The 22,949-nt window shown below is 46.2% G+C and overlaps 1 long non-coding RNA gene across 2 annotated transcripts in view; it reads left to right on the top strand.

Annotated features, from left to right (window-relative positions):
• Positions 1-16,189, top strand: part of LOC121823754 (uncharacterized) — a 50,986-nt gene extending 34,797 nt beyond the window's left edge. Inside the window, exons 2-6 of one of the 2 annotated variants that reach the window (XR_013045837.1) lie at positions 775-1,028; positions 9,835-9,991; positions 10,677-10,711; positions 11,535-11,609; positions 15,991-16,189. This is a non-coding gene — a long non-coding RNA (uncharacterized LOC121823754). The remainder of the gene's footprint in view (positions 1-774; positions 1,029-9,834; positions 9,992-10,676; positions 10,712-11,534; positions 11,610-15,990) is intronic. The other variant, XR_013045838.1, reaches the window with a different exon arrangement.
• The last annotated feature ends 6,760 nt before the right edge of the window (positions 16,190-22,949 follow it).

The following is a 22,949-nucleotide window of genomic DNA, read 5'->3' as shown; positions in this document are numbered from 1 at the left end:
ACCATTGAGCTGTGGCTCTAGCCTTTTTTTTTACTTTTTATTTGGAGACAAGGTCTCACCGAGTTGCCTAGGCAGGTCCTAAGCTCTCCAGATTCTTCTACCTCACCCTCCTAAGTAACTGGGATTTCAGGCCTGAGACATCAAACCCTGCAACAATTGGTTTTTCCTTTGAGACAGAGTCTCTTTACAGGGCCCGTGATGGCTTTGAACTCATCTTCCTGCCTCAGCCTCTCCGGTGCCGGGGTTACAGAAATGCGCCACCATGCCTAGCTCAATATGGTTTTTGTTTGTTTTGGTTTATTGAGCTGGAGTCTCATGCAGCCTGGGCTAACCTCCAAGTCAATAAGTAGCCAAGGATGACCATGAACTCCTTATTCTCCTCCCTCTACCTCCCAAGAGCTGGGGTTAGAGCCTTGTGCCACCATGCCCCTGGAGAACATGCTTTTTAGGGAGCAGAGCATACTTTGTCATATGATTATTTGAGTAGGTAGGATTCAGCATCCTGAGCCATCAATGGCAGGAGTCACAGATTGGCCTTAATGCTCCATATGGGTACCATGTGGTAGCATGACTTTGGAACAGCAGTAGCTAGCCTGGCACTGTGAACTCTGATAGTGGAAGAAAAAAAAAGACATCTTTATTTTCTGTAGCTAACAGTTGGGTTCAATGTCAGCTTACCACAAATTGGAATCACCTGAGCAGGAAGGCCATCGTGCCTTTTGCCTCTTGGCCTTTCCTCTTCCTCTGAGTTTGTTTGCCCTGTTTTGGCTACAGCTACTCAATCCTTCACGGGCTACAGAATTGGCATTTCCTAACCTCCATTGTGGACTAAGAACCAGCGGCTTCCCCGGGAGCTTCCAATCTTCTGCTGCCAGATTGGGACTGCTGCGGTATCCAGCCCTGTGGACTGATGAATACTGGTTGTCGGGCCCCTGTCCCCGAACCCCAGTAAGTGAAGGCCATTGAGGGACTGCTCCGACTGCTGAGGCACCTCCAGGACCATAGAACTACTGGATCTCAGCTCTCAGGTGTGCTTCCGCTGTTTAAAGATGACTTAGTGTGTGTGTGTGTGTGTGTGTGTGTGTGTGTGTGTGTGTGTGTGTGTCCATCTCTCTGGTTCTGTTCCTCTAAAGAACCTTGACTAATAGAGTAACCGCTACCTGAAATTCAGAATTTCCTGCAATTACAAATGCAAGCAACAAATTGGCCCAGGAAATGTAACTTGGTTACCAGAAGGAATCTCCTCAGGTCAGTCATGTGAGTCGTTGCAGACTTCCAGGGGTACTTAGTGCTACCTAGGATCAGCACCTGGTGCTACCTAGGATGAGCACTTACACGATCAGTCCTGCTGCTAGATCTTATTATTTACAGTTGCTATAGAAGCACAAATGTCACCATGTCATTGTGTGTGTGTGTGTGTGTGTGTGTGTGTGTGTGTGTCCATGTGTGTGTACCTGCACACACATGGGTGTGCCCTGTGCTCTTCTAAGTGTGTGCACATAGACCCCGGAGGTCATAATCTTCGGGTGTCTTTCTCTATCACCCTTCACCTTTATTGTTGACACAGAGTTTTCTCATTGATCTAGAGTGTGTTGTTTCATTTTGACGGAGGGCACACGGAGCCCCAGGGATTTTTCCAGACTGCCGGAGGGGCCCATACTCCCCTAACTTAGGAGATTCTCAGTGTTATCCCCATCGCTTTAAGAGACCCTCCAGGATGGCCCCCCTACAAAATCAGATCTTCCATGCAGCAATACACCTACAAAAATGGTCCATTTAGTGAATGCTACTATACCTTTCCTGTGACCTTAGTTACCTCTTGTCCAATAACACCTTAACAAGAATCTCAACTGCAGTCCAGCCGTGAAATAGATCCTCTAATGCCTGGTTAAAAACAAAACAAAACAAAAAAAAAAAAAAAAAAAAACAAACAAACAAAAAAAAAAACGGCATCAGCTTCCAGCTAGTCAACAGCGGCCTGTCTTGGCAATGCATGATCGAGGTTCTCTTTTCTCTGCAGTGTCTCCCTGGCTCTCCACCACGTGGTTCTGTCACTACTGGGCCACTGAGTGCTGACAAATAGGCAGAGCAGCCGGGGGAGGGGGGGCGGGAATGGCATTCAAATCTGATCGCTTTCCTACACTGCTAAGAAGTTGGAGATGGGCGGAGGCTGCAGTGGTGATTAATTAAGTTTTAGAATACCTGTGGCTTTTAATTACCATGCCATCCGTGTCTCGACGCCCCCAGCCCCCTGCCACTGGGCCCCTGTAGGTCTAATGAGACACTCCTCAGAAGCTATTTTGTATTGTGAGTTATCTGTGCGTGCGAACGTACCTCCACGAACCTTCTCTTGTATTGCCCCTAGTGTCTGGCAGACAATAGAGCCTCGGTAAGCAGGCAGGGCTGAATGGAATATCCATCGACTCTGCACATTTAGTGGGCCCGCATGCTTGAAGATGCCAGGGCAAACATGCTCTTTTTTTTCCTTTTTCTTCTGTCTTGCATTTGTTTTCTGCTGCATCTATTCTACGAGCACTGAACACTTACTACGCGTTAGGTAGGCATCACTCTAGATTTTAGGTGAAAACAATAGAATCGCTTCCTTTTAAGGAGTTCTGGGCCTATGGGGAATCCGTCCCAGCCAAATAAATGCTGAATTGAAGGTGAACGCTGGGCTGGGAAGCAGATATGCCAAAAGGCAGGTCAACTGGTCATGATGGGTGTCATAAACAAACAAACAGGCTAGGGGCCGGGACTCTATCAATGGGTGGGACTCTATCAATGGGGGGGAGAGGAAAGTGGCCATCTCCTAGTCTAAAGAGGTTCGACTCTGTCCATATTGGAACAGCACACGGAAGCTCTTTATGTCTCAACACTCATTTCTGCCCCCTCTCTCCTCTTCCCTGTTTAAAGGACCCTGGCTTTGTATCTGGGCCAATGCCTAGGAAGGCAGACTTATCTTCCCTGCCCCCCCCCCCCGGGGGGCTCAGGAGCCAACGGTGGCCATTCCATTTCTCTCCGCCGGTGTGTGACGTCAGCTGGGCATGTGGCCGCACTGTGGTTGGCGAGATATAAGGGGAAGTCTGCGTAGAGACTTCCTCAGAGAAAGTTAGCCTTTCCTTTCTCGTCTTGAAGATTCACATGATGCTTGCAGCTGCCGCAGCTATCTGTAACAACAGAGAGATGATGGGAGCCTGGGGGCTCTTGGAGAATAACACTAAACAGCAACCAGAACTGGCCACTGGACTCCTTGGGTTTGGGGTGCAGGGTAGGGGTGGGGGTTAACTCCTGCTTGCCTATACTATAAGCACGGGCTTTTTCTCCCTTATGGCGAAAAGTCCACCCACACTGCTTCCACGAACTGTTTCCCAGGTCTCCTCGGTGAGCATCAATGAGAGCATGGCCCTGAGCTTTATGATGGACCAGCACAAGCTACCACCCTCTCGGATTTAACCCTCTCTTCCCTTGAACCTCTCCAGCCATTTTGGGACCTCTCCAGGAGACTGTCTTTGAGAAACGCCTCTCTTTTTCTGAATTTCTCCTTTAATGTAAAGACAGAGCAAAGTCCTTCCCTCTGACTCAGGCAAATGCCCTGAGTGTCATACATCCAGCTAGAGGATGCTTGCTACTCCTTTGCGTTCATTTTTTTTTCCTTCAGATTTCCCACAGACACTCAGCATCAAGCTCCTGCCTTAGACAGAACATATCACTCTAGGCTCATAGATTCCTAGTGGGGTTTGCCCGTCCGCATAGCTCCTCTGCAGCTAGCTCAAGTCCAACCCCAATGCAGGAGCGTATGAAGGGACAGAGAACCATAGTACTACAAAGACAGACAGACAGACAGACAGACAAGGCCTGATGTAACCACCTAAGTGTCACCTCTGGCCTCCAAGCCAGAGCTCCCCAGCAAGTGGGCTGTATGGGACGTGTGGACACAAGCCTGCCCTCTCTAGCCTAGGGCTTGCTGAGGAGACCCTGGCCAGACAGAACCCTTGGGCTTCTCACCATCAGTCTCTAGCGGCCTTGTCTGGGTATGGGAGAGTGTTGCCAAGCAGGGTGGAGTCCTGAGAGGCCCGTGACATAAAAAGATGAGGAAACAATAAAGAATGGTTGAAGGCTCTTCAGCAGGAAGTTCAAAGGGAATTAATCTGGTAAACTGCCGTTTTAAAACACGACAAAGGCCATATAAATGCCTTGGGTAAGGAACTGGGGACCAGATCCCCAACTTGTCCCACCTAAAACAATCTCCTTATGATCAGAGGAGGGACTAATTAAAGATGTAGGAATGTTGAAATAGGAATGTAACTCTAGCAGCACTCGGGAGGCACAGAAAATACTGCCATGAGTTCAAGACCAGCCTGGTCTATACCACGAGACCCTGTCTCAAAATAAACAGCAGGAGAGATCCGTGATGTGAGAAATCAACTCTGTTACCCATGTCAGGACCACAAGGGAAATTAGTCACCAGGGCTGAGGGAAGTGTCTGAGATGACTTCTGCCTTCCACAAGAGCTGGGTTATGATGTGGTGTCATCCAGGGAGACTGGAAACTTGCAGGGCCAGAGGGTGGGGGTGGGGGTGGGCGTGCAAGAAAAGTGATTTGAGCCAGGTGGCAGTGGTGCACGCCTTTAATCCCAGCACTTCAGGAGGCAGAGCCAGGTGGATCTCTGTGAGTTCGAGGCCAGCCTGGTCTACAGAGTGAGATCCAGGACAGGCACCAAAACCACACAAAGAAACTCTGTCTTGAAAAACCAAAAGAAAAAAGAAGAAAGGAAAAGTGATTTGAAGTACATGTGATATGATCAAGGCAGGGGTCATTCAGATGTATGGATCTAGTCAGGGTCACTCGGGTGTACAGGTCTTAGGGACATTAGTAGGTGGCAACTGTAGATGCCAGTGGTCCCTGGTGACACTGGGTATGGAGGACAGACCAGCCACAAGAAGAGTGCCAACAAAAAGTTAGTGACTTGAACTGAAGGACCCGGACTAATGACCCAGCCCTGGGCTTCAGTGAGGCTCTGTGTGCAGGTACGTGCAAAACATGGAGGAATATATGTATCTGTCTCATTCCTAGTTAATTTTTACATTTTTTTAAAGATTTATTTATTCTATTTTCAGTGTATGGGTATATTGCCTGCATGTGTGTCTGTGCACCATGCCCCCAGAGGTCAGAAGAGAGCATTAGGTTCCTTAGAATTGGAACTGTGGATGATTGTGAGCCACCATGTAGGTGCTGGGAATCAAACTCAGGTCCTCTGCAAGAGCAGCCAGGGCTCTTAAATATGGAGACATCTCTCTAGCCCCCTTCTAGTTAATTTTAATTCCTTATTATTAGTATGTGTATCTCATGTGTGTGGAAGTGTGTGTGTGTGTGTGTGTGTGTGTGTGTGTGTGTGTGTGTGTGATAGTGTGCATGTGCATGGGGGTCAAACAACAACCCTCAGGAGCCCATTTTCTCCTGCCACCTTTATCTGGGTTTGTAGGCAGAAGTTTTCCTGTGTCCTGTCCGGTCCCCCAGCAGTTCAGTCCCAAATAAACACACAGAGGCTTGTATTAATTACAAACTGTATGGCCCATAGCTCAGGCTCATTACTAGCTCGCTCTTATAACTTAATTCAACCCATTCCTATTAATCTATGTTTTGCCACGTCGCTTCATGGCATTACCTGTTCTCTCACATCTTGCTCCTCCTGGTGGTGGCTCGAAGCGTCTGCCATGACTCCACCCTTCTTCCTCTCTGTATTCAGTTTGAATGTACTGCCTAAACTTATTCTTCCTTGCCATTGGCCAAACAGCTTTATTTATCAACCAATGAGAGCAACACATATTCAGTGTACAAAAAGACATCCCACAGCATTTGCCCTTTTCTGTCTAATCAAAAAGGAAGGTTTTAACTTTAACATAGTAGAAATATATAACAAAACAGTTATCAAGCAAGAATTATGGTTATAATATCTAGTCTATTTGTATTTGGTAAAATTAAAGAAAACATTCTATCATCCATCCTATATTTGTCAGTCTAAAGTTTTATATCTAATTTACCCTTTATCATAACTAAGGAAAACTATTATAACTGTCTAGTCTTCAACTCCATCAAAGACCCCAGAAGGATATAATATTACCCAAGTAAAAGTAAGTGCATTGTAAGCAACTTCTAAAGTTCTAGAAATGACAGAGACATCTGGTTGCCTGGAAAGTCACCCAAAGTTCCTCTGCAATGTTGGGGCATCCATCTTCAGCCTACAGAACTAGAGTCTCTGGCAGACTTTTTGGTGAAGTAGGAAATTTGAAGGATTGTCTCACCTATTGGTAAAGTTCATCAGTCACTTCTCCCTGTGTCCTGCAGAATGTCTGGCAATTTCCTCTGTGAAGCAGGAACCGGAAGGATCATCTCACCTTGTTTTGGCAAAGTTCAGTGGTCATTTCCCCATGGTCCCACCTGTCCAGTTTATATAACATATTGTCAAGCAGTCCAGGCAAGAGCAGTTGCTTGGCCAAATGGCCAGTTTTGCCAAGAAGAAGATAAACTCCATATGGAGTGTCTTAGATGCTCATCCTCCTCTTTGAAGTAGATTGGTGCTGCCAGGAGCAGACATGTCTCAATGTTCAGAAAAGTCTAAGTTCTTAAAACATTTTAAATGCCATGTTCTGTAGGTCTTTGAAGTCTTAAATATTACCTATCCATCCAAAATATATCTCTGCATAGCTATAAAACCTAACATGACTATAAGTTTGATTATTGAGATGACTATTAAGTTGTATTTCTTAATTACATATTACATTTTTAAATAAGCCACATAAACATAATATCCTAGAGTAAAACTTTTCATACAGTATAATAAAATTAACTTTAAACCTGTATCAATAAACCAAAATCCATACAAATGTAAAGTATGTAAGATTAATTTATTTTATTAAAGTAGATTCAATAATCTACCCTTTCATTCTATCATTTCTATATCATATCCCCCTTTTTTCTTTTAGAAAAAGGTTGACCTTGACCAACAACAATTTGTAACCAACCCCTAAACAAAGACAAACATCCATAATCCATTTTTTGGAAATGTGGGTATAGTTTTCTAGGCTACTTCCTGCTGATTGGGGGTGCTGTTAATTTTATGGGGACCCTGGGAAAATTTAGGATTATAATCAAGTCCTGACTGTAGTAGTCTGTGAGGCTGGATCATCTCAGCCAGCAACCTTGAAGCCTATCTGGATGCAGAACTCAGAGGCATTTTGAGATGCTGGATCATCTGGGCCATCTGTTTGCATTGGTGTCTGGTCCCCTCGTCCTGAAAATACATAAACTTTTAAAGGTAACATACATGTCTGCATTAATACAACTACAAACTGTGCATTGTACACAAGTCAGCCAAAGACAATTTCTTGCTATGTGTTTGAGCAGGTAAAATATAAATCACATGTCTTGTAGTTCTTTCAGGTTTGTGTTTTTATGTCTGTAGTCAGGATTTCAGGGGATCTTCCTCTATCAAATCTGATCATCTTTAATTTTGAATGAATCCATAGCCTCTCCTTTCCTGTAGAAACAAAAACATAACCTCTCTCCCAAAGTGGCATACCTTTAGACTTAAATTTTGGAGTCAAGATATTTTTATATACGTAGGTTGGTTTAATCCAGTAGCTTTTATAATCAAATGTCTCATAGCAGTCAAAAATTTTAAAGACAACACAATAACATACATAATCCAGGCTTTCTATGCATTTTTCCATCCTCACATGGCTCATTTTATTTATATTACTTCACTCCCCTTTCTAAGGACTTTATTTTACTATTTTAAAGCTACATATTTCTTTTTTATGACTGTCTATACCTTCTCTTTAGTCTCCCAAGCCTACGTATATTTTTAAACACACTGTAACTCGTTTAGAGTTTTTTTTCCATCTGAATTTGTTCTTATTGTGTATCTGTAATCCTATTCTGACCAGCAGAGATTTTAAACTATCAACCTGTGTGGCAAGGACAAAGGTGGCAGTAGCCCTAGCTGCCGGCTCCACCCTGTTCAGCTTACCTCCCCAATTCTGGGAAGCAGCATTAAGTAGTATGCTTATGTTTTTAAGCCTGTGGCTATGCTCTCAAGGCCACAGGCAGTGACTGGTAGAAACCTCTCTGTACCACAGCCCATGGGAGAGACTGTGGAAATCCACCATGCTGCTTAGCTCCAGCTCACAGGCAGCTATAAGGAGACGCATCTCTACACTGCTGTTGGCATGAGACTGTGAGACTAGGAAGCCCAGTGTGGCTCTGATTTTGTGTGCTCAGAATCTTTAATCTTTCTTAGGTCTATGTGATCAATGCCTGGCTAGCTCAGTCGGTAGAGTATGAGACTCTTAATATCAGGGTCTTGAGTTTGTGCCCCATGTTGGGTGCCAATTGTAGGGGGAAGTTTTCCTGTGTCCTGCCCAGTCCCCCAGCCATTCAGTCCCAAATAAACACACAGAGGCTTATATTAATTACAAACTGTATAGCCTATGGCTCAGGCTCATTACTAGCTAGCTCTTATAACTTAATTCAGCCCATTTCTATTAATCTGTGTTTTGCTACATGGCTTCATGGCATTACCTGTTCTCTCACATCTTGCTTCTCCTGGTGGTGGCTCACAGCTTCTGCCATGACTCCACCTTTCTTCAGTTTGAATGTCCTTCCTAACCTTATTCTGCCCTGCCATTGGCCAAGTAGATTTATTTATCAACCAATGAGAGCAACACATATCCACAGTGTACAGAAAGACATCCCACAACACTGGGTTTGAACTCTGGCTTGCTTGGCAAGCACTTTGACCACTGAGACATCCTGCTGGCCCTGACCTCTACTTTCTTTGAGTTTTGGTCTCTGCTTTCCACATGGCTTTTCTGTGAGGCAGAGACCAATGCTGCTGACAGTTTCAGGAAACCGCAACTGAAGGCCCTCACCCTTTGTGAAAGAATGTCTGTTTCTGAGACAATGTCACCCTATGTAGGGTGGGCTTGTCTTGAACTGGGGTTGGGGGACTTCTGCCTGAGCCTGAAATGAATGCCCAGGGTATAGGCTCTCATAGCTCACTCGGTAGAAGACAACAACAGTTCCCCGGGAAATACTCTGCTTGGCTTGGATCGTGTAACCTAGACCAGATCTTTAGCACTTAGGTTGCCCAGGCTTGAGTCACATCTGGTTTGGAGGATGGGTACAAGTCAGGTTCCCAGAAGAACAAGTCTGCTAAAGCTTTCCGGGCACAGAAAAGTAGTTACCATGGTTCTCAGCACAGCAACACTCAAAAAGATAAGAGGAGGAGGGAGACACAACGTTGATATCGGAGCAGATCGCCAGCTTTTCGGCAGATAAGATCTGCCATTTGTATCTGCTTCCTCTCAGCCCTCCCCACACTGTGTAAAGCCTGCCTGCCTTCCCATGCCTGTAATCAACAAGTGTGTGTGTGTGTGTGTGTGTGTGTGTGTGTGTGTGTGTGTGTGGTGAAATCAGACACCATACAAGACTGGCAGGGGGGTACTCGTCAAACAAACAAACAAACAAACAAAAAAGAACACGACAAAGACCGACACTCAAGTCTGATTTGGACAATATACAAAAGCATTTTTTTTTTTTTCAGTACTTGGCCACCATGAACACAGCTATTAATAGATTCCCTAAGAGGAGCCAATCTTTTCAGGTTTTGGATGAAGGCATCATATCAGTTTGGACCAAAATAGTTCCAGATGAGAATGACATTTAAGGGGTGTCTTGCAGAAACTGAGTGGTGGTGGTGGGGGGAGTATAAAAGAGCCTTTGTCCTGGGCTCTGTTCTGGGGGCTCACTGTAATTTCACGCTGCATTTGAAAGCCTGCAGGGGAGACACCTTAATTACCACGGATGCCAGACAGGAAGAGGAGTGCAAATCAAACCTTATTAATTGACAACATACCTCCAGCTCTCAGGAACAGATGCTAAGGGGGAGTGAAACCTTGTAAGCCACAGGTACCCACCGACACCCCCTCAGGTAACTAACGATTGTTTTTCTTCACATGTACCTTTTCTGTCCACTAGGGGGAACCCTAGGGTACACCAAGCAGAGGCTGTACTATGCCTGAAGTATAATCCCTATACCTATGAAAACTTGCTTGTCTGTTAATTCCTAAATCCTCCACCCTATAAGGGTCCTAAGATCTAACCAGATGTCATATTTTTCAAAAAAGATAAAGTGTATCATTTAAGGTATGTTAAGAAAATACAGTACTTAAATTCTCAGTGGACTGGGTGAAAGTTTCTTTTGTAAACAGAAGTTTCTAGCAGAGGGGGAAAAAAAGGAGGGCAATTATTTGTCAGAATCTTTGCTTATTAAAAAAAACAGAAAATGCTGAATCTGTGCCCTTTCAATTTTAAAGAGATTAATTTTAAATACCTGTTAGACACTGGTATGATCTTTATGCTCAGTGGAGTTCTTAAAAGTATTATTGGCACTCGGTTGATAATTATTATAATTATTATAAGCTTGTCTAACATAATTACAGTATAAGACTCTTCCCTTTTCAATATAAAGCCATTTTCAAGCAAAGTTTGGGAGGTGATGTAAATTAACAAATAATCCAAATGCAATGCTTAATCTTGCATTTGGTGGCTGCCTGGCTATCTTGTCAATACTATATTTCTGTGGCAGGGCATTGATTGTGCTTTTCCTTTTATAGCTTCTGTCTCTGTGGAGAATGTCAACTCATGAATGGTAAGTACGTACTGTGCACTTGCCAAGTCGCTGTGTTTGGAGCTGTGGGTTCCTCAAAGACTAACACCCACCCCTGCAGTTTCCTGCCTTTGCAGAAACATTCAGACAATGTCTACTCAACACTGACCCTGTAGAACACCCTGTAAACTGCATAGGATGGGACATCATTGCTCCCGGCCATACCCTTATCCCTGTCACACGCCTGGCATCAGCAGAGCCCGGGGAGGACATAAGCAAGTAAATAAAGCCTTTGAGACATGAAAGTGTGTTTGGGGTAGGGGTGGGGAGCATAAAGGTCTTTTTGCCCACAGATCACTAGGGAAACCAGGAACGCTTCTCAATGGAGGAGATAAAATACCTATTTTCCCCACCCAGAAAGCTGGCAGTGGATATTGCTAGTGACCTGTGACCTCTTTTTTATCTGTGGCATCAGACTTTACTCACCTTTTGCTATAGAGGTGGACCTCACCCAAACCCACCAGAACGTTTATCCCAGATTCTCCCTCCCTAGCTCCCAGTTAATAGAACTCATGTTTAGTCGGGATGTCACAAGTACTTTATGGCCTGCTGAGCTCTATGCTATCTCTGTCAGAGGCCACACTAGATTCTGGGCCAATTAGCTGTAGAACCCACCCTCTTGGTCACATGTACTTTGCAAAGGGGTTTCTGAGTAGTCCCACCTTAAGCTTTATTGTGCAACTGGAATTGGGATGATTGTTGCCTAGAAACCTGGAATGGGAATGATTGTTGCCTGGAAACTTTTTCCCAAATTGTACTGTGTTTAAATGTGCTGACAATCAACTCCGACTTGGATCTGGTCCAGGTTGATAGAGTCCATCTGAACCGAGTTTTCATTCTCACCTCTTCGTGGATCACTGCCCGCATTGACACCTGCAGCGTAAGTAACCCCCTCATGAAAGGAATTGTAGCGAGTACTGAGATGCCATCCCTGGCCTCAGAAGAATTAGCAGTGACATGGAAGAGCACTTGGTATATTGGTCTACACTTTTATCTACCTATCTATCCATCTATCCATCCATCCATTCATCAATCCATCCATCCATTCATCAGTCCATCCATCCATCCATTCATCAGTCCATCCATCCATCCACCCATCTATCCATCCACCCATCCATCCATCCATTACCCATCCACCTATCCACCCATTCTCGAGAGCCTTAAGCATACTAAATGGATATTCTCCCACTGAACTGCATCCTCCTCTCTATTGTCATTAAGGAGCTGAGTCCACCAGAGAGTTTTTGATATAATTTAAAGGAACACATACACACACAAGTGGCAGATGAATAGGCGTTTGCAAAATAAGGGATAAGGGAGGGTATTTTAGATAAAATTACTGAAAATGTAAAAACCTAGAGGCATGAAAGGGCCCAGCTTGCTTAAGAAACGTGGCCTACCCTACTGAAAATAGACAGTCCCCATCACAACCCTCGCTCTGACCTAAGAGCCCTTAAGCTGGGTTTGGAAGTCCCTGAGTACATACTGTGGTGATATAGTATGTATCAAATAAAGCTTGCCTGAGGATCAGAGGACAGAGCCAGACACTAGATTAAACACAGAGGCCAGGCAGTGGTGGCACACACCTTTAATCCTAGCACTCGGGAAGCAGAGATCCATCTGGATCTCTGTGAGTTCAAAACCACCCTGGACTACATGAGATTGACTCAGTCTGGGAGAGAAACAGAGCCAGGCCGTGGTGACAGATACCTTTGATCCCAGTACTTGGGAGTCACACGCCTTTAATCCCAGCACTTGAGATCTCATGCCTTTGCTATCAGCATTGGGGGAGCACACACACCTTTAATCCCAGCACTAGGAAGGAAGTGGAATGGCTGGACAGAGAAGGGCATATAAGGCATGAGGAGACAGGAACTAGAGCCCCTTTCTGGCTGAGGACTCAGAGGCTTTTAGTGAGAGGATTCGTAGAGATAGGATCTCTCCTTCCATTCGGCCTGAGGATTCGGTAGTGGTGAGAAGTTTCTCTAGTGGCTTGTTCCTTTGTCTCTCTGATCTTTCAGCATTTACCCTAATATCTAGCTCCGGGTATTTATTATAAGACCAATTAGGATTCGAGCAACAACATACTTGGTATTTCAACAATAACAAGGGTAAGAGCCAAATGGAGAGCCTATATTTAAGTGCTGGGTAAGAAGGAGGAGAAGCTATCTGGGATGGGTCTGCTCATGGGTCAGGTGTAGTCAGGATCTTGGGCTTTTTCTGCTGAGGCCATGGGAAACCTCCTTTCCCCCATCCCCTCCTGCCATGGGCTGGCTTGTTTAATCTATACAGTTTATTTCAAGGCAAGGCAACCAGAGAGGGGGTGCCTTCAGGATCAAGAACATTTGTTTAATGCCTATTTTCTTGGGGCCCCCTCTTTCATGCCCAATGCTAAGTGTATGCCTACCAAAGGCATGTGTGCCATTACCTCTGGGTTTTCTGGAGACCAAGAAAATGTGTGTTTATCAACTGGGTTTTATGTCTTTGGCTTCAGTTAGAAGCCATTCACCTAAAGCAAGTGATGTTCTTGAGCCCCTTTCTATTCTTTATCAAATGAACTTGTGGTCCTAACATTGTAGATAACAGGGTCTCTCCCTAGAGGCTGAAGTCTGGCTGCAGTGATGCGGAGGCCCATGAAGGTTTCCTAGTGAGATCTCAGCTTGCTTTTACCCAACAGGGCTGCATTAGAGGATGGCTTGACCACATGCACGGTTACCAGGTGATTGGAAGGGTCTGCACTTGGCTGTGCTAAGGGGAGGTCTTTGGCTCCACCCCTTGGCATTCCTATAAAAGACCCTTTAGAAGAGACAGAAGGGGCCAGTGGATAATGATCCAGGCCCTCCCAAGGCTATCCTGTGTTTCTATCTGTCTCTCTCCCCTCTATATTTCTATCTGAATCTCTTATTCCTCTCTCCTCAAGAGTTCCCTGAGGAAAAAGTGGGAGCTGGTCTCCCACACAGTGATGAAACCTTGTCCCTGTTCTATGACAAAATTTTTCCCAAGAAGACACTACACATGCCTACTCACCCTAGAGAGGCAACCCATGACAGACCAGACACCACCAAAGTCCAACTCGGTGGACCAGAGAGATTAATTGGGGTTATTTACAGGAGTATGGGCAAAGGGTTACTTACAGAAACAAAAATGACTCAAAGACAGCAGCCTCACCAAAGTCCACCCCAGCAAGGATGACAGCTTCCAAAGCTGGGAACCCAGAGCACACTGAACAGCCTGCAGGCAGCTGAACAGGTTGGAGAATATGCTCTCTAGGTGCCTCAATTGGTCTAAACCTCTTCCAGGCAGTTTGCCTGGATTATGCCTCTTCTAGGGTCTTCGTTGCAGCTTGGTTTGTCTGGGAGTCATCTTTGAAGCTCATCTCTGCTTATCTGAGGGGAACTCTCAGCTTTTATTGCCTTCTTTGGCAGGGAGGGACCTAGTGAATCTTGTCAGCTTCAGGGACTTCCTGAAGTTATTTGGAGTTGTTTACCTTCCTGCTTAAGGAACTCCCTGGAAGGATGGGATGTTTCAATGTCAGAGGAAATTGGCACCCAACAGTCCCCAGAAAGAGAATTAATCCCACATGAAGGTATAGAGAAAAGGCTCAGGATGCCTATAGAGAAACCAGTCCTATGTATACCACAACTGTAGACTTCCAGCCTCAGAGCTAGAAAGATAAAGATTTTGGGTTTTGGTACCAAGTCTGGGGGACTCAGCTATGGAAACCATAGGAAACTAATACAGTGAGCTGACAAAGCATTCGAGTCTCAGCATCAAATAATAGTAATAGTGTCACTATTTACTGAGCAGATTCTATGAGTCAGGCATTGTGTAAATGCATCCCCCTCCATATGATCTCATTTAGTATTCATGAAACCCCCATGAGATGATGTTTATTCCAATCTACCACAAGTATGCTGAGGCTCAGAGAGCCCAAGGCTGCCTCACTACTAACTGGTGGCATCGGACCTGGAATTGAGACCTGACCAGGGCCATTGTATCCTGTTACGAAGGAAATGGCACATCTTTCTTAGGACACGGGCAGCCCCTGTTTCAGAGAGCAGGGACTACTGAGCAGGGAGCTGGTTGGTTTTCAGTCCCACTTGCCTCCTTGGGCAAGCCTCCACCTTACCACGACCTCCTCTGTGGCCCAAGAACTTGATCATTATATCGGACCAGCTGGGGGTTGAGATAGCCGGGGTGGCACTGTGAGGGAGGAGTATATGGGCACATACGGATTGTGAGTGCTGGGGTGCAGACCCTACCTACACACAGTTGAGACATGGGGGCTCCTGATGGTCTTCAGGGGAACCATACGGTCTTCCTTCATCCCTGTTCTGCTCACTGGCCCCAGCACACTCCAACACCTCCATTTTTTCAGTCCCCAAGAAATCTAGTTTGCAGACCACACACCAGGATGACCCTACCATCCTTTTTTCCACCATCCTTTTCATCCCTACCACTACCACCAAACCAAAGAGCCTAAAAAAATGCCTCTCTGGCTATTTTATTTGAGTCCTAATTTGCATCTATGCCTTTCTTCACAATTAAAACTCCATTTCACTATAAAATTTGCAGCTTTCATGATGGAGGAAAGGGACCTTTGACACCATAAATATTTAATCACCATTGAGATGTCCAAGAAGTGATGAAATAGATGTTGCAGATTGGCTGGCTCTGAGAAGCAAAGTATGGAAGCCTTGGGGTCGGGGAGTATCTTCTAAAATATGCCGTCTTTACAACTTAAGGTGGCTCACATTCCTACCACCTAAGAGTGGCTGGAGCTATAAGGGAAGCGAGAGTATCCAATTTATCTCTTTAAATATTAGTTGGTGCAGGCTAAGACAAGGTCTGGAGGTGAAGAAGTATGGAGATCTCTCCCTGATTCTGTTTTGGTGACAATGAATAGACATGAAATTTCCGGCCTATATTGAGGCGACTGCTGGAGTTCAGACTTGGGGGAATGTCTGAAGAGGAAAAAAGCTGTCTGTTCGGTTTTGTGTCTTGTTTGAAAATACACTTCAAACATTCAACAGTGTTTCAGAGATCATAACCGCCCTGTGCCCCCACCACCTCCTGAGTCCATGGCCCCTGGTAGTCCCGGTTTACTTTTAAGGCACTTTTAGTTTTATGTTTTAACTGGAAAAAAAAATAATAATCTTGCCCAGTAGGGCTTCCATTTGTTTCTATCAATGGGCTGAATTTAGTTTAGGAGAGTCTGTGCAAAGGGAATGACATGTACCTTTTCCTTCCCCCCTTGCCAGATCTGGAGGCACCAGCCATTTGGAAATAAAGGAGATGCACTTTGCCTCGTCTCTCATGCTGGCCGCGACAGACAAACCAGATGTCCCTGCTGATGTGCCATCCCAGATCTCTTCTGGGTCCCTCTTTGAAGCAGGTTGAATTTTTAGTTATATTCTGGCAGGAAGCAAATGACCCAAACAGAAGCATAAAAAGGGGTGGTGGTGGCTGAGGTATGAGCAGGGAGAGGGGGAAATGCTAAGGCCAGCCCCAGCAGGAGGCACCGCATGCCACAGGTATAAAGAGCAGAGTATGGGGTACTGAGTAAGTCAGTGCTGGCGCTGTCTGCAAATCTGCTTATTCCCGGCTGTCGCCCTCCCTAGAAAATATTGCTACCTAGAAAACGGTACTATGGCCGTTGATAGAGAGAGGCCGCCCCATGGAACCGGTGGCCTTGCAGAGGACTTGGTTACTACAACTAGCACAGATTGGCAGGGAAGGGGGCTGGAGGACCAAGTATCTAGGTTTCATCCTAGCTCTCCACTTCCTGGATAGCTCCCATGGGGCCTCCCATTGGCGGAATCCAATCAGAAGCCAAAAGGCCAAGTCTACGTCCATAGACGCAGACTTCTGGTACCGAGCAGGATGGGGAAAGAGAGGATGGTGGGGAGAACTGAAGGCTGGGCAGCAAAGATGGGCAAGAAGAAGTGAGTAGGAAGGACGAGAGAAGGGGAGGAATCGATGGGGCTCCAGGGAGGTACCCCGACCTGCAAACTCATGGTATTCTATACAGTAAACAGGGACCAGGTTTGGTGGTGATGGTTTTTACAGTCACATCTCAGTAAATGATTTAGAAAAAGAGACAAAGGATCCAGGCATGTGCCTGTAATCCTAACACTAGAGAGGTTAAGGCAGAGGAATTCCTAGTTCAAGGCTAGCGTAGGCTACACAGCAAGATGCCATCTTGGAAAAACAAGAAGCCGGGCCACTGAAAAGATGGGTATTCATGCAGAAGACCAAGGTTTGGTTCCCAGAACCTACACAGTGGCTCACAATGCTCTGTTACTCCAGTTCCAAGGGATCCAGTGTCCTTTTCTGGCTTCTGCAGGCACTGGGTACAGACACCTATATACACACAGATAAACGCTTATAAAATGCAACAAAAATCTCTTTTTGAGAAGGACTGGGAGATGTCTCCACCTGGAAAGTGCTTCCTGTACAAGTCGGAGGACCTGAGGTTTGGATCCCAAGACCCATGTAAATACCGGATGTGATGGTGTTGGTCAAGCAGCCCCTGGATGAATGGGATGGGAACATGTGGATCCCTGGAGCTCACTGGTCAGCCTGGATCAGTGAGCTCCAGGTTCTGTGAGCAACCATGTCTCAAAAGGTAAGGTAGACAGCAACTGAGGAAGACTCCAACGTCGACCTCTGACCTTCATATGCACGCACACACATGTGCACATTCACACCCCCTCCAACCCTCCACACACACACACACACTGAAAAGGTGGAAATGGCAAAAGGGGGCAGGAGGGTAAGAAAAGTGTTCAGTCTTTACATTCGGGATTCTGTGCATGAGGCCGTTTGTGCCGGGGATGCTGGTGGAACCACCGTGTCCTCAGTACCTTCCCAGTGTGGATGAGGTGCTTCCCTGTTCTTCCCCAAGACCACACGCCCAGCCACCCAACAACCACTGCCCAGCCACCCGACAGCCACTGCCATCCCCAAGACCACACGCCCAGCCACCCGACAGACACTGCGCATACTCAGCACTCATTCCAATCGCTTCCTCCCAGGCTTGGTAGCAATATTTTCTAGGGAGGGCAAGGGCAGGGGAATTAGCGGCATGGGCTTTGCAGACAGCGCCAGCCTGCTCACCACGAAGTCCAGCAACTTCATTGTCAGCTGTGAGCATCTCCCCCACCAGAATCTCGAGGAAGCGGAAGTACAAGTGACTGTGGAGTTATCTGCCTGTTAATCTTATCGTCTGCCATTCATTTTAAGAGTTTGAGTTATTATTAATATGAAGGCCTGCTTTACGGCAGCTCTTCTCTTTGAATGAGTTTGTGCCAGGCTGCCAGTTATCAAGGGACTCGGGGCCCAGGATTATGCTAACAGTGAGTCTCTGAGATGTGGTGGCTAAGCAGAGACAGGAAAGGATCTCTCCTCTCTCTCTCTCTCTCTCTCTCTCTCTCTCTCTCTCTCTCTCTCTCTCTCTCTCTCTCTCTCTCCTGAGACAGGGTTTCTCTTTGTAACAGCCCTGGCTGTCCTAGAACTCACTCTGTAGACCAGGCTGGCCTTGAACTCAGAGATCCACCGGCCTCTGCCCCCTGAGTGCTGGGATTAAAGGTGTGCCCCCCACTTCCTGGCAAAGGGTTTTTGTTGTTGTTGTTGTTGTTTTGTTTTGTTTTGTTTATTTTTAAAGAGGGATCAGTATTTTGTATCTACTCCTGATAACCTTTTGGTGCTTCATTTCAAAGGAACTATAAGAAAAAAATACAAGCAAGGATATCCACAAATTTCAAAATAATCTAAAAAGAGCTTAATTTTAAGAGACAGCCCAAGTTGCAGAAGTGTCCCAAACCTGAAGATGCAATTAGTTGATGAGTTTGCCTACTTCCTGCAGATCTAGGAAACACCACGGTAACTGATGACGTCACTGTATTTTGCTGTCAATCAGGGTGGCCTTAGATTCTTCACCACGGATAGGTTCGGTAGATGTTGAAAGAAATGTCATGATCCTGAGTATGTGACCTGGTTAGCTTCCTATGGCTGTGATAAATACCACGACCAAAAGCAACTTGGGGAGGAAATGACTTATTTCATCATACAGTTTATGGTCGGTCCAGCATGAAGAGAAGTCACGTCAGGAACTGAGGCAGAGACCAGAGAAGAGCACCACATATTGGATGGCTCCCCATGGCCTGCTCATACAATGCAGCACCCTTTGCCCAGGGGTGGCACCACCCACAGTGGGCTGGGCCTTTCTACGTCAATCATTAATCAAGAAAATGCCCTACAGATGTGCCTATAAATCTGATGGAGGCAATTCCTTGATTAAAATTTCATCTTCCCAGGTGACTAGTTTGTGTGTCAAAAACTTAACCAGCATAGCATGTTGCTTCAGTAATGAAATACTGAGTGCCAGGCTGATGTCTTGGACCTCACAGCCTTGGAGTAAGACTTGGTATTTTTCATTCTTTCCATGGGCCCTTATAGTAGCGAAGGCCCTTATATTATGCAGCTTAAGGGAAGTCAGTGTTGGGACTCTAAGAGCGGTGGTTTTGAATGTCCCGCTCTGCTCTTTCATCTGTAATTGTTACCCTTCTGGGAAGTGACAGGTAACTCTAAGCCATGACAGAGAGGAAGAGGACTGCTGGAATGTTAGGGGTGAGCTCACTTTGCATCACCCCACACAGCCTTCTCACAGGAACCACCGGCTGAGCACCGTCACCAAGCATGGAAGGGTCTCCATCCATCCAAGGCTGGGTTGAGTGACACACAGGACCAGATCCTGGACAGCCTCAGTCACATCTTGAGAACTTGTTTGAAGGTTCTGGCATGTGAGCAAGCTACCCTTGACCAGTGGTCTTCCTTCATTAGGGAAGGTAGTTGTCTTTGACGCATGTAGCCTTGAGAAGGATGAAAACAGAGTGCTGCCTGGGGTAGGAAGGGAACACCCACCTGGTCAGCCAGATCAGTCAACTCTGGCAATCAGGTTCACAGCCAGACCCCTCAGCCACAGCATTTTTTGTTTGTTTTTTGTTTTGTTTTTGTTTTTCAAGACAGGGCTTCTCTGTGTAGCTTTGCACCTTCCTGGATCTCACTCTGTAGCCCAGGCTGGCCTCAAACTCACAGAGATCCGCCTGGCTCTGCCTCCCGAGTGCTGCCTCAGCCACATCTCACTGCACTGTATTTGACTGACTTTTCACAGTGGCTGAACTTTGTTCACCCCATCTCCCACCATCAACTCCAACTACAGAACAACACTTCCTCTACTGTACTTTGAACTATCTGATCATCAGCAGACCAGGGAGGAAGCTAGCTCGTTTCATTTTCCTGTCAGTCACCAAAAGGGGTCAGGAACTCTGATCATGTCTTCATTGTGAGGACCACAGATACGAACGCAGAGTTGTGGAGAAAAAGTGGCCTGTCTGGAATCCAAGGAGGCCAACACAGATGTGTTTTGTATGGCATCGCTCAGATTCAATCCAGGGTGTTGTAGCTACATAGACAGGGCGTGTTAAGAAATGGTTGACCACCAGAACTAACTTTCTCAGTTGCTTCTACCTCCCATCAATCCAGCCAGCCCTCAAAACCACAGTCAGATTTTAAAATAAAAATAAAAAAGGAAAAGAGAAAAGTGTGACAGTGAATGATACCCATCTTGTGACTGTGACCAGTTGCCTACTGAACGGTTCTTAATGTCTCAAGTCTCAGCAGGAAACCACAGAACCTATAAAGCTCTGTCCAGCAAAAATGAGTCTGGCTGTAGATGGCTTGGTTAACCCAGATTGCCTTCAGTGCCTGAGGGAGTGGATATTTTCTCATTATGAAGAATTTTGCAGCTAGCAAAGGCTGTGCATACAACTGCTCAGAACCCATCTGAACTGCCCGTTTCCGTGGTAGCAGGTCTGTCTGGAGGATGGATCTGTACCACCTTCTTTTGTTTGGGTTTTAGCCATTTGTGTTACAAGAAGTTCCGAAATGCGCCATAAGGGACATCCAACAAGATGGACTCGGCCTGTTGGAGAGGGAAGCTTTGTCACGAATAGGCTGCATACCCTTGGGCCAGATGGGTGTGTAAGACAAAACCATCAAAGAGATAGAGACCCTGTGGCTAAATATTTATTTAGGTTGTCCTTATTTCCCACACTTTTCAAATGTGAACGTGTGTCCTGAAGGTGGAGCTTTAGTACAGGAGAAAATTGGGAAGGGGTAAAGGCATTTGCTCAAAATGGGGCAGGATCAGCAAAGAACGGGGTTTCCAGGTTTCCTGACTGCCTTTATTTTTTTTCTTGCCAAAAAGTTAGCGTGGATTCTGGTTTCTTCCACTATAGGAGCCTGCATACAATTGAACAGGAGGAAAAGGGAGCCTGCTTGCAGGAGCAGGACTTATGGTCCTCGGTAAAATAAGGCAACATGGGAACCACGAGAGCTATTTCTACTCCTTGCTGGTGATTTTTGTTAAGATGTTGTTTCTGTTTCAAAACGCAGCAGCCAAGAATTGAGCAGTGATCAAAACGCCACACCATGGAGTATGTCTAATCCAAATAGCTTCCGAGATGGTCTGCAACTGATTGTATGCAGCAACGCCACGGGGTGTGGGGAAATGACTTGGTTGCCAGTGAAGTAAAACTATCTCCAAAATGGAATTGAATGCCACTCCTCAGCACACATCACTGCCACAGTCCATTTGGGAAGTCGCTAGAACCGCCATGTTGATCATTCACAGCAAAACTATAGGGCGACTGGTGCATAAAGGTCCTACTATGTTGTTGGGGGGGGTCAGTGTGCTTTGGGAGAGGGTTATTTTTTTTTTTATTTCAGCAATGCAAAATTTTTTTTGGAATATTCCAGGTGGTGGGAAATGGGGGGAAGATGGCCTGATTATTATTATTATTATTATTATTATTATTATTATTATTATTATTTTGGTAGCAGTTAAACCATCTGATTGGCTTTGCTTAAGAGGTCCATATTAACATCAACTTAGACCCATACATCCCCGCTCCTTTTTTCTCTTCCCTCCACTTTCTGTCACTACAGGAGTGACTTTCATCTAACATCTGAGAGCACTGGCACTTGCCATTGCCAGGCAAAAACAACGAGGAGCTAGCATATGGAAAGATGACCTCTGACCCCAGCTTTTAAAAGCTACCGCTGAAGGGATGGTGTGTGTGTGTGTGTGTGTGTGTGTGTGTGTGTGTGTGTGTGTGTGTGTGTGTGTGTGTGTGTACACAGGGATGGATGCCAAGGCCTGGCTCAAACTCTGCCACTGAGCTCCATTCACCGGGAACACAGTTCCTGCAGCTGTACATCTAGCTTAGGTTCTCCAGCTCCTCGTCCACTTCCCTTCTCCTCCTTCCTGCCTTTCCAAGCTTCTCTCTCAACACTGGGGGAGAGCCCGAAACATGCAGCAGGTGCCCGGCTCTGCAGATTTGGCCTCTGAGGAAGCTCAGCCAGCCAGCCACCCCCACTCACTCCAAAAAACCAACAAAACAAACACCAGATCTCATCCAGAGCTGGGTTGACTTAGAGGTAAGGAGGAAAGAACACGCAGTTGTAGTCCATGCTGTGGAAAAGCTAGGAAGCAATTAGATCACCTCCCAAGGACCCGGCAGGTCCTTCAGCCCCCCTTGCCATTCGCCACAGGGTTGGAGGCAGCAGGGCTTGCCTCTGGGGAGCCCTCTTTGAGAAAACGTGAGTCTGTCCGCTGCCCAGAGCACAGTGATTTTCTGTTCAGGAAATTCTTGGTGGCTTGGGGGGGGGGGGGACGACAAGCCAGCCGACAGTTGCTCCCGGGGAGAAGTGGCGAGACCTCAGGCTCTAAAGAAAAGAAGTGGGACATGGCGGCAGCGGGAGAGCCCCTGGGAACGTGAGAGTGCGGGGCTCTGAGGTGGGAGCCATGGCTGAGCATCGTAGTTCTGCCCCGAAGAAGGGTCTCTGGGGAGTGTTGGAGTGGCCACAGGTGGCCCTGGACTAGCAAGACGCCTCTGAGAGGCTCTGGAGTGAGGGGTGGATCTTCGAATCTCCGCTGTGCTATTTGCCAACAGTCATGCCCTGGTGGGTTCCACAGCCTCTCCAAAGACCATTCTCAAAAGCCGAGTAAGGGTGGTAACAGTCACTAATTAATACTATTATTGTTTGGAGTATCAAGTGACTAGAAATCGACATGGTGCATTGAGAACTACGCCCAGAACGTAGCAGATGCTCAATAAACGTTAGCTGTTGTCATTAGGGTTAGATAGTGAGCAGA

Source organism: Peromyscus maniculatus, chromosome 18, assembly GCF_049852395.1.
Source record: "Peromyscus maniculatus bairdii isolate BWxNUB_F1_BW_parent chromosome 18, HU_Pman_BW_mat_3.1, whole genome shotgun sequence".
Classification (NCBI taxonomy): domain Eukaryota; kingdom Metazoa; phylum Chordata; class Mammalia; order Rodentia; family Cricetidae; genus Peromyscus; species Peromyscus maniculatus.
This window is presented reverse-complemented; position numbering and strand designations above follow the sequence as displayed.